This window comes from Mesoplodon mirus (assembly GCF_964341445.2).
Source record: "Mesoplodon mirus genome assembly, chromosome: 8".
Taxonomy (NCBI): Eukaryota; Metazoa; Chordata; class Mammalia; order Artiodactyla; family Ziphiidae; genus Mesoplodon; species Mesoplodon mirus.
The window spans coordinates 66,292,539-66,305,015 of NC_138984.1; positions in this window are offsets into that span (position 1 = coordinate 66,292,539).

Sequence of the window (12,477 nt, forward strand, 5' to 3'; positions counted from 1 at the left end):
AAATATTTGAAGGGATAATAGACGAGAATTTTCCAAATTTTGTGAAAACTATAAAGCCACAAATGCAAGGAGCTCAAAGAATCAAAATCACAAGAAACAGAAATAGAACTACTCTAAGGCCCATAATAATCAAAATGGTCAAAACCAGTGATAAAGATAAAATCTTTGAAACAGCCAGGGAATAAAGACACTTTACATACAGAGGATCAAGGATAAGATGACAATGAATTTCTCATGGGAAAAATTCAAGTGAGAAGACAGTGGAGAAATATACTTAAAGTGCTAAAAGAAAAACCGTCTACTTAGAATTCTATATATGACAAAAATATCTTTCAAAAAATAATTTTCTTTCAGATATACAAAGATGGGAAAGAATTCATCACCAGTAGAACCACAGTACAAAAAATATTATAGGAAGTCTTTTAGACAAAAGGAAAATGATATTAGGTAGAACTATGGATCTACACAAAGGAATGAAGAGCACCAAAAATGGTAGCTACATGGGTTAAGTATATAATGTTTTTTTCTTATTATTTATATATTTTTAATGAATAATTGACTCAACAAAAATAGCATAATGTGGGGTTTTTAATACAGGTAAAAGTACAATATATGACAACAATAGCCCAAAGCCTGGGAGGGGAAAAAAATAAAACTGCTTTTGTTAAGGTTCTTATACATAAAATAGTATTATATCGATTCAAGGTGGACATTGATAAGTGAAAGATGTATGCTATGACCCCTAAAGAAACCTTCAAAAAATGAAACAAGGGACTATATCTAAATAAGCAAAGAGGGAAGATAAAATGGGATCATAACAAATAATCTGAGAGAAGGCAGAAAAGAAGAAAAAGAGGAAAAAGGGACAAATAGAAAGCAAACAGCAAGTTTATAGATTTTAAACCTAACCATATCAATAATCAACTTAAATAAAAATAAACTAAACATCCCAATTAAAAGGTAGAGATAGGGCTTCCCTGGTGGCGCAGTGGTTGGGAGTCCGCCTGCCGATGCAGGGGACATGGGTTCGTGCCCCGGTCTGGGAGAATCCCACATGCCGTGGAGCGGCTGGCCCCGTGAGCTATGGCCGCTGAGCCTGCGCGTCCGGAGCCTGCGCTCCGCAGCGGGAGAGGCCACAACAGTGAGAGGCCCATTACAGCAAAAAAAAAAAAAAAAAAAAGGTAGAGATGATCAGAGTGGATAAAACAAACAAGACCCAAATATATGCTGTCTGTAAGAAAACCACTTTAAAGATAAAGACACTAATGGGTTAAAAGTAAAAGGGTGAACAAAGATATGCCATATTAATTATAAGAAAGCTGGATGGGCTGTACTAATATTAGACAAAGTAGGTATCACAACAGAGAATATTTTTTAGAAGTCCATTTCATACTGATAAAAGGGTCAATTCAACAAGAGACTATATCAACTCTAAACATTTATACACCTAATAACAAAGCTTCAAAACACATGAAGTCAAAACTGATAGAACCACAAGGAGAAACAGAAAAACCCACAATTGTGGTTGCAGATTTCACCATCCTTCTCTCAATAATTGATAGATCAAGCGGGCAGAAAATCAGCCGGAAAACTTGAACACCAGTCCCAACCCAAATGACCTGACGGATGTTTACAGAACATTCCACCCATCTACAGCAGAATACACATTCTTCTCAAGGGCACACAGAACATTTGCCAACAGAGATTGTATTCTGGGTATAACGCAAATCTCAATAAATTTAAAAGGATTCAAGTCATACACAGTGTATTCTCTGACCACAAAGGAATTAAAATAGAAATCAAAACCAGGTATTGATAACCCTGGTATTGTCTGGATCGCCAGACAATCTCCAAATATTTGGAAAATAAATAACATGCGTCTTTGTTACCCATGGATCAAAGAAGAATTCAAAAGGGAAATTACAAAGTATTTTGAATTGAATGAAAATGAACACAACATATCAGAATTTGTACAGTTCCACTAAGGCAGAACTTAAGAGAAACTTTATAGCACTAAACCCCTATATTAGAATAGAAGAAAGATCTCAAATCAACAACTTCAGCTTCTACCTAAGAAACTAGAAAAGGAAGATGGAATTAAACCCAAAATAAGCAGAAGAAAGGATTGGGCTTTATTCTGGCTACAGTTAGCTGTGTGACCTGGGCCAGCATCATTCTTTCTGGTTCTGCCTGCTTTCATCATTTGACAAATGAGGACTGTAAACAATATCAGTGTTCACCAAATGCTGCGTCCGCCACATAGGAATCATAAGGGAGCCTGTTAGAAACACTAATTTCTAAGCCCTGACCCAGATCTAGGGAATCAAAATTTCTGGGTAGGGCCTGAGAACCTGTGCGTTTTAAACACAGAAGTGATAGGAACGTCCGGAGTGGTAGGACCAGTGTCCTTCTCCTTGGTGGCATTCTGTTCAGTGACATGACTTCTGAGGGGATGCCAGCCAGGAAGGCTCAGCCCTAGACAGGAGGCTCTCAGCTTCAGCGTGGTCCCTGCCCCGTAACTCAAGTAGCCAAGTCATCATGGGGAACATAAGGGCCTGGACAATGAGAATATTAGCAATGACTGGCATGGACTAACAGTAGAGCTCTTCCATTCATCTTATAACGTTACAGAAGCCTCAGCTTCTGTGGTATTCAGTAGGGGAAGGAGTCTGATTATGATCAAGGTCGGATTCCCAGCCCTTCTAGCTTAGGGTATGATTTAATGTTTCATTTTCATTTTATTTGTGCCTATTTCTGTTCCATAATTTATTTCTTTAAGCATCAATGCCTTTATCTCTTTGAACAACCTCAACAAATTTATGCTGACATCTTTACAGACGATTCCCTAAGATGCGTTTCATTTGGAGTGAACTATTCTTCCAAGTCTCTTGTTTCTTGGCTGTCCTGGGAGAAATTAGCCTTTCTTCCTGTGTTTTGGAATTTTGGTTTGCAGGCTTATTTTGAGTATTCCCTCCAAACTTTTCCCTTCCTGACAGGTTGACTGCCTAGTCCAGCCCTTCTATTCCTAAACCAGAACCAGGTTTTACAGTTGAGCGTAGGATGTACTGCCCCTAAGGGTCATCGAGCAGTATGGCCGATCCATTTACAGAGTGGGTATTTGGCTCAGTTCCTGAGTAACACAATGTCTTTGCGCCTTGTCTCCCCAGGCTTACAGTGCTTCATCTGAAGCCATAGTCCCAGTAGAGTGAAAGCACTGTCTGCCTCTGGCATCCAACAGGAAGCCTGGCTCTGCTCTAACTCTCATTCACATTCAGAAATCCTTGTCCCACAGGGATCAAGCTCCCAGTCACTGGTGCCTACTTCCAGAGCCCAGACAACCCACAGTTTGTGTTTTCCCTTTGTGTCTGGTCCACGAGATCTTATCTTATACCAGAGCCTGGTTGGGTCTTCCTGGTTTCTTCCCTGACTCCCTCCCTTCCTTCTTCTTTCTTTCTCTTTCTCTCTTTCTTCCTGCCTTTTAAATGTTTCATCTGTCATTGCTATGCGTTCAGAGTAGGAAGGTGAACTCACTGCCTCTTGATCATTATAAAAATCTGAATTAATTCATTTAAAAAAGGTAAAGAAATGATATTTTTTCCAACCCCAAGTCTCTGGAGTAAGATCCACACCCCCTATCATGATTGACTCCTGTTTACTCTTCCACTTGACACAGCCTGAGCATTTAAATCTTCTATTAATGCTTGTGGTATGTTATACAAGTTGGTGCTTATTGATTTGTTAGAAATGTTATGTGTGTGCATGTCCTGTTCTCCAAGATAATCTGCTAACCGCCTAACAGCAGAGACCATGATTTATCATTAAAGTATTAACCAAATGACACATTTTCTGATAGCCACACACAGAAAACCTCAATAAATACCAATTACCAGACTGATTTACCCCACCCATCTCAAATTTCCTTAATTCCTCCACCGACTGCATAATGACACAACAAAAATACTTATATGCCCAAAATAATGTTGAAATACAAAAATGGACAGCTCTATTCAATATATCAATACAAATATGTACACATTTGATATTTTCAGTTTTTTCTTTTCTTGCTATGTGCTTTGAGAGTTAGTGTCTCCTGATCTTTCAACTTGGAAACCTTGCATAGTTGTCTACTATCCATTTTCCAGTGAGACGGAGACAGAAAAATTACCAGTGAGATGGAGAGAGAAAAGGGCCTCCAGCCCTGCCCATTAGGAAATCAGCTACCTGTGACCAGAGAGCGAGTACATTCTTTCTCCAGGCAGGTGTTGACCCACCCCAGCTAGTTAAGAGCCTGCAGGGCTTCTACTTTGGGGAGATAAAGAGGCAGCCTGTGTGGGGTCCCTTCTCCTCCCCCATAGAGCCATTTGTTCCTGGAGATACACCCCCTCCAGGAATCTTTCAATGCTCTTCAAACCATGGGCATGCACAATACACCTGACCTTGTTCAAAGGCAGGGGTTGCACTGCCCCAGGCAAAGAGTAAAGAAATACAGAAAATTACATCTTTCCTTGTCTCTTTCACTCTGTTGTAAGAGGAAAGACCCCTGTGTCTGTGGACCAAAACACTTATTAGTTCTCCCTTTTTTTCTTTCCACTCTGTAATACACACCATCAGCTGTTAATGATTCAGCAATAGGAATCTTCACTTTGATAAGATGCAGCCAGTGGGGAAAAAAATGCAAAACTTTGTATCCTCTACACTTTAGATCATTCATTTACCTCTGGGAAGAATGCTCTTTATGCCCCTTCATTGAATCAGGCATGGACTTTGTGTGAAACATGTTTTATCCTGTAGAAAGGCTCTCTGGAGAGTGGCATTTACTCAAAGGGAACAAATGCCTGCAGGGTGTTCTTAGCGAGGCGGGGGTGGCTGGTGACAAGGTGTGACATCTGCAGAAGAAATATAGTCAAGCACTTGAGCCACCCTGTAGTTCCCAGTAGACAGAGGGCTCACTCACAAAACAACAGTAGAAATGGCTTATGTTCGAAAGGCTATTTACTCAGAACTCTACCCACCTGATGGTAGTGGCATTTTAACTACATAATAGGGAAAGGGTCGTGAAATTTGTGTGAGGCCACCGCTGCCAACACACACTCCTGCACACATGGGCGATCCCTGGCTTAGAGCAGCAAAGACTATAAATCCATGATAAGACATGTGTGTTCATGTATCTGCATGAGAAAATGAGGGATACTTAACAAAAATGTTATTTGCTAAGTATGTGGAAGGTTATCCTTATACTCTAGGTCTTCTTTCAAGTTTTAGTTTGGGCTTTTAAAGACAAACTAGAAAGTTACTACATTCCTAAATCCCTGTAAAACAGACTTAAAACTAAGTGGCAGATTTTAAAGACACTTGTGGGTTAAGGGTGGAACACTGGGAGATATTTTAATGTTTTTTTTTCAAGGGAGTACTCAAAGGTGAAGTATATTAACGCGTGTGAGAGTAGTCATAGAAAAGCGTACTTACTGTTGAATATGTTTGCCAGAAGATTTAGATTCTAAAAAGAGAAGACCTGAAAGGCAGGGTGCCACTGCTCCTTGACTTGGGAAAAACCAGGGACTTGGAAGAGTTCAGTGAAGCCCACCACCTGATCTCCTACAATGGGGAGTGTTATGGGTTGAATTGTGCCCCCCAAAAGATATGTTGAAGTCTTGACCCCCGAAGTCCCAGAACGTGACTTTATTTGGAATAGAGTCTTTGTAGTTAGTTACAATGAGGTCATACTGAGCTAGGGTGGACCTTGATCCAGTGACTTGTCTTGTCCTCTAAGAAAGAAAACGGAGGATTTAGAAGACACGCAGGGAGAACGTTTTGTAATGATGGAGGCAGAGGTCAGAGTGACACATCTACAAACCAAGGACTTGCTAGGATTGCTGGAGGCACCAGAAGCTAGGAGAGAGGCATGGGAGACACCCCCTTACAGAGTCTCCAGAAGGATGCCCTTGATCTTGGTCTGCTACCCTCCAGGACTGTGAGAGACTACATTTCTGTTATTTTAAGCCACTCAATTTGTGGTACTTTGTTATGGAAACCCTGGTAAACCTACACAGGGTTAACCTGTGTAGATATCGTCCATTTTTTGGTTGTTTCCACTGGGAGAGTAAATTCAGTCCCTGCTGTTCCATCTTAGCTGGAAGCAGAGATCTACTAATGATTTTTTGATGAGTTTTTAAATTTCTTGTTATGGATACCTTCTGCATGGGCACATTATGTGAAGAAGTAAGTTTGGTGTTTAGTCCCTCAAGCATACCTTCTGAGACTTCCCAGTTTCCCCTGTTAACACTTTCATATTTCACATTTATATGTTAGATTATTTGATCAATGACTTTGTCCCTCACTAGACTGAAAGCTCAATGAGACATGGCACCAGCTATGTTTTTGTTTTGCTCATCACTGTCTTTTCAGCTTCTAGTATGTACGTTTTGTTGAATAAATGTTTGGTAAAAGAATGAATTTTCTGTCTGCAAAATGCATTGCTATTCTTTTAACACAGCATTCCAGGGAACTTCAACACTTCCTGATTTGATTATTCTATGTACTTTCACACTGTCCTAGGACACCCCTACATTTGCCCAATCTACCCGTCATGGAGAATGTTGGCAAAGGGGCACTTTTGTGTTAGACTTTCAAGATTGTGCCCTTTGCCTTCCCCCAAAGAGGAAGGACTGGCTGCTGGGATCCCAGGAGCCTTTAAAATTCAAGTCTCCCAAGGCTGGACAACCAGACTCTGCACAGAGGGCAATGGGCAGAGATGTTTTCCTAGAGAACTATGCGATCTTATTGGAGAATCCTGTTTTCTTTTGGAAGTAAACTCGTTGGGAGAAAGAGGAAGAAGATAGCTATATAACATGCAGTGTGTAGTACTAGATATGGACTATTCACTGGTGACTCTTCAAAAGACCACCAGAAACACTTATAGATCAAGCAAAGATAAATTTATTAGCTCTACTGCAATATGGACAACATCTCCTGGACCGTCTTAGTAGAGACGCAGAATCAGAAAATTAGGGAAGGATATGAGAGACTGAATGTACAAATGCACAAATGGCCGGACCACATATAGCAACAGAGCTCTGACCCACAGCCTCGGTGATAGCCAGCCCAGGAAGCCAAACCACAACCTCTGCAGCAACTGGCCTAAAATGGTCAAGACTGGTCAATGACTGACAGTTCCCCTAATTTTGCTCCCTACCCCCTCAACTCAGGACTAAGCAGAGAAAGTCAAATATGCCTTCTAATTACCCTACCTCCAGCCTCTCCATGACAACAATTTCCAATTAGAGCATACCAGAAGTTGTCTTTTTTTTTTTTTTTTAATTATAAAGCTTTACCACTCTTCTGCTTGGGTTTAGTCTCTACCAAATGCAAGTGAGGGTGGCTTAAATCTCTTGCTATAGTAAACACTGAATAAATAGCCCCTGTTCTCATCTGGATTCCCTTCACTCATTCCCATAGGTATTTAGGAAGTTTGTAGAGCCTGAGCTGGGATTTTTAGGCAAGTCTTGAAAAGTAGGGACTAGTTGGAATGGGCAGAGTCTATGACATAATACTTTGGAAGGCACAGCTAGCAGAGAGTCTGGAAGTACTCACTTGAGAAGTTAGCCTTAAAATGTGAGCAGTTTAATAGGCTCACAGTTTTATTTTCCAGAAGCAGGTATTCCCTGGGGCAAAGAGCTAGGATATTTTTGTTTGGTCCCAGGAATATTTAACATAGGGAGAACAAAGTTCACCTGGTTCAAGAATTGGTTAATACAAGGACAGGGAATTATGTTGGTTCCAGTTCTTGGGGTTGATGAGGAAAAAATATTCATTTTTAAGTCCATCCTTGATTTTTTCTTTTCTTATCCAACCTAGACAACAAGGTCAGTCACTTGAATAATGCCGTCACTAGCATAAACAACTTCCTTAGCTACTGTCCTATTGTACTAACCCACAAGGTGCTAAACCTGAATTAATTCTACACTGTGTGATGAAATTGTTTTTCATCTCTTGTTCCAACAGCTATCTGTTGGTGGTGACTAGGAGGAACAGTGAACTGAGAAGGGTGCTGAGGCCATGTGAGGTCTCAGAAGGAACAAGCACGTGTCTGCTATGTGCACAAGTGGAGAGTGGAGAGAGTTTAAACTTGTATGTCTCAAAAATGTATACCTCTACAGAGCTTTGGGCCCACATATCCAACTACCCCCTGGGTAACCTTATCTGGATATTCTACAACTGTGCCAATCTGCACAAATTGTAATTGCTCTCCTTCACCAAAGGTTTGCTAATCGATCCATCAGATTGGCCCTATGATCCTTGTTGGTACAGTGTTCCAGGCAGCCATTACCACCACTCAGGTTAACACACAATTCAAGATAAACCCTCTTTGTGATCTGGCTAAGGAAATTTGCTCTGATTGTGGAGTTATAGGCATCAACAATAGGGATGAGAGAAGTTGATGAAATGATGGAAACCCAATCTCTTGAAATTTTATCTCATTTTTTCTTGCCCCTGAGTACAGAAGATCAGAAGCAAAAATTCAACCAGTACTAGATTATCTCAGGTACAGTGATAGACACTGGGGAAAAGAAAGGTAATAAAACTTTTAGACCTTTTTGGATTCATTCTTTACAATATCCTATTTAGCTTACATATACCTGCCCATCTCTCACAACTTCCTCTCCTTAACCTCCAATATTTTAGTTGTCAGATGGTAATTAGGAGACAACCTTATTTATGGGAAGAATTACAATGTCAATTCTATGTAAGGTGGCATCTGTGTTTATGCAAAAAGTGCTCCCTGATAGAAACAGATATAAAACTGATTGATGTCTTAAAGCACCTAGTAGAAAAACTGGTGGAGAAAATTGAGTTCTTATAATAAATTCCATAACTGCTTAGCTGTAAATGATTTTTAAAAGTCACTTGCCTGTGCAAACTGGTTAGAATAGAAGTATTTAAATGATATTTCAAAAGCTTAATGTCAACCATCAGTGTCCAATAAATGAAAATTACTTTTAGTGATACATCTGGAAATATGATGGTTTTTTGAGCCAAAATCTCTCAAGCTTTGCATAAAATCTGGATTTTAATTTCTACTGTGTGCCTGTTATATAAACTTCTGATATTTGTTATAGAGAAAAAGAAGATAAACTAGACACTACTTGGAATATTGAAAAATGAGTAGAATGTTAAGACATGCTAAATTTATTGTTTGCTCATCAAGAGAAAGGAAGTGAATAATTTATTTAGGGAAACAATTTTACTTAAAGAAAGTGCAATATTTTAATAAGTAGAAAGGGGAAGGGAACATATTTTGAAATAGGAGCAGCATCACTGGAATGAAAAATGTAATGTGACAAAGTAGTTACCTTGAAGGAGAAAACACTCCTTTTTGTTACAGTCCTGTAAAATCCCAACTTTATCTTCATTCTTATCTGTTCATTCATTTAACTATTATTTATTGAGTACCCACTCTGTACTGGCATTGTGTAAGCCATTGGTGATATTTCAGTAAATAAGATAGTCACAGTTTCTTCTTTCACAAACAGTGTTTAGTGGAATTTTCATTAATGATTAATTCATGCACTCATTATATTAGGTAAAATGAGGTTTAGCTCTGTGTGACAGGAAACTTGAATTAACAATGGTTTAAACAATTGCCTCATCTAAATATAGATCATCCACGGACTTCCCTGGTGGCACAGTGGTTAAGAATCTGCCTGCCAGTGCAGGGGACACGGGTTTGAGCCCTGGTCCGGGAAGATCCCCACATGCCGTGGAGCAACTAAACCTGTGTGCCACGACTACTGAGCCCGCGCACCTAGAGCCTGTGCTCCACAACAAGAGAAGCCACCATAATGATAAACCTGCGCACCGCAATGAAGACCCAATGCAGCCAAAAATAAATAAATTAAATAAATAAATTAAAAAAATAAATATAGATCATCCAGACCTCAAATTGAGGGTACATCATCATAATAAACCTCAAGCATTTTTATCTTGCTGCTCTGCCATTCCTAACCAGTACAGGCATTTAGATTTTGAGTCTGTTTTCTTTCATTTAGCATAGTGCATTGGGATATAGAACGCTGTTCGTATCAACAGCCCATTCCTTTTCATTATTGAGTAGTATTCCATTCTATGGATGTACTACATTTTGTTTATCTATTTCCCAGTTGAGGGACTTTGGAGTTGTTTCAAGATTTTAGTGATTAAATTGCTATAAATATTTGTTTAGAGGTTTTTGTGTGAATTTAGACCTATCATTTCGCTTTGGTAAATATCTAGGAGTGGAAAATTGGGCCACATGGATAAGTGTATACTGAACTTTATAATAGCTGTGAAATTGTTTTTAGAGTGGCAGTACCATTGTGCATTCCCAACAGTAATATACAAGAGTTCCAGTTGCTCTGCATCCTCATCAGAATTTGGTATCATCAGGGTTTTTTTAACCATTATATTAAGTGTGTAGCAGTATCTCATTGTGGTTTTAATTAGCATTTCATTAATGACCAGAGACACTGAGCATCTTCTCATGTGCTGTTGTCATCTGTATATCTTTTTCGGTAAAATGTATGTTCAAATCTTTTGTCCGTTAAAGAAATTTGATTGATTGTTTTCTCCTTGTTGAGTTTTGAGAGTTCTTTATATATATTGGCTACAAGTCCTGTGTCAGATATATGATTTGCAAATATTTTCTTTATGTCTTTTCATTCTGTCAACAGTTTTGTTTGCAGAGCAAATGTTTTTAATTTTGATAAAGTCTAATTTATTTATTCTTTTATGGATTGTGCTTTGTATCTTAAAATTGTATATTTATATGTTAAAAGCCAAATTTATAAAAAACCCAAAAGAATAAATTCCTCCTGGCACCAATCGATTATCTACAAATAGTACATTAGCTATGTCTCCTAAATGTGACATCAAATAAGAAGAAATTAGATAATTTATGCTGGAAGAACTAGATTACAGTTATAAAAGATGAGACAAGGATCTAACTATCAATTTTTAAAACACAGAACTAAAGACTTTTAGATTCTGTACCATTGTAGTATGTAAATACATGAAATAAAATGTTTCATGGGGGCTTCAAAAACCCATTCATTTATTCATCCATTTATTTCTTTAAAAATTTTTACTGAGCACCTACAACGAGCCAGACACTGTGTTCTGATGATGATGGTACACAGATGAATATGAATGGAGATAGAACTTTGGACAAATAAATAAACAGGTTATAACACAATGTGGTAAGAACTATAGTTGGCATTTGTTCAAAGTAAACCATGCTTCTTTTTGCACAGGTGGTGGTTTCATCACACACATCTCAGTTTACAATTATTTTTCTGTGTGACGGGCCTTAATGTTTGTCTCTCTCATGGTCTATTCCAGGAGTATAAATACAATTTATGTTTTCTTCATAGTGGCTGGCACATAATACAAGCTGGATAAACAATCATTGAATAAATAAAGTGCTTGCTATTGAAGTATAGAGAGGAAGAGTTTTGCTAAATCTGCTCCTGGGATTGCATTAAAAAAGGTGACGTTTGAAGTGAGTCTTGAAGCAGAGGTAGGAATTTGCTGCTGGGGGTGGGGTGAGCTGGGGAGGAAGAGAAGGGCAGCAGGGCAGCACTGTACAGTCTTAGCCATGGGCAGGTGACGTCACACAACCCCTGTGGGAAGGACAAAGAGTCCCAGTAGGGTAGAATCATCCTATGTAGGGAAGTGTGGGGAGCAGCAGATGAAGCCGAAATGGAAGGCAGGGGTCAGGATGGGAAGGAAAGGCCTTGTCAACCAGGATAGGTTTGAACTTCATAGCGATGGAGTTGGGGAGACTGAAGGATTTTAAGCTTTTAAGTGACATGAGCAGTAGAGCAGTAAAGACTATGGCTGAAACCCGGATAAGAGATGATAAGGGTGTGGCAGTGGCAGCAGAGATGTTGAGGAGAGACAGACCTGAAAGCTATTCCAGGAGACCAAATTTATGGGACTTGGTGACTGATAAGATGTGAAGGGTAAAGTAGAAGGAGAATTTAAAGTTTTAGCTCTTCTGATGCCTGGAGAGTATCGTAGGTAGGGAGTTAACATATTATTTTTTTTTCTGATTAATAAGTATTACCTGTTCTTTAGAAAATATAGGAAAGCATAAAGAAGAAAAAAAAATCAGCTCTTATCTCAGCACACAGAAATAACCACTGCTGATATTTTGAGTGCCTATCCTATCATTCTTCTAAAATAGATCCTAAGGATTCTATCTCCACAAGGAATTCAGGGTCTCATGAACAACATTAATATATTGAATTTAATTTTGAACCCAAATGTTAAGTTTTGACTATACTGTGAGCTGAGTCAATTTTTTTAAAAAATCAAGTGAATTAGGTACGTGGGTGGGAACTTCCGAAGAAAGAATTTCTTCCCTGGAAACTAAATAAGGGGCAGCGATGACACCCAGGACATGCCCTCATTCGTACCAGATTCTCAGAGGTGACCTGCCCA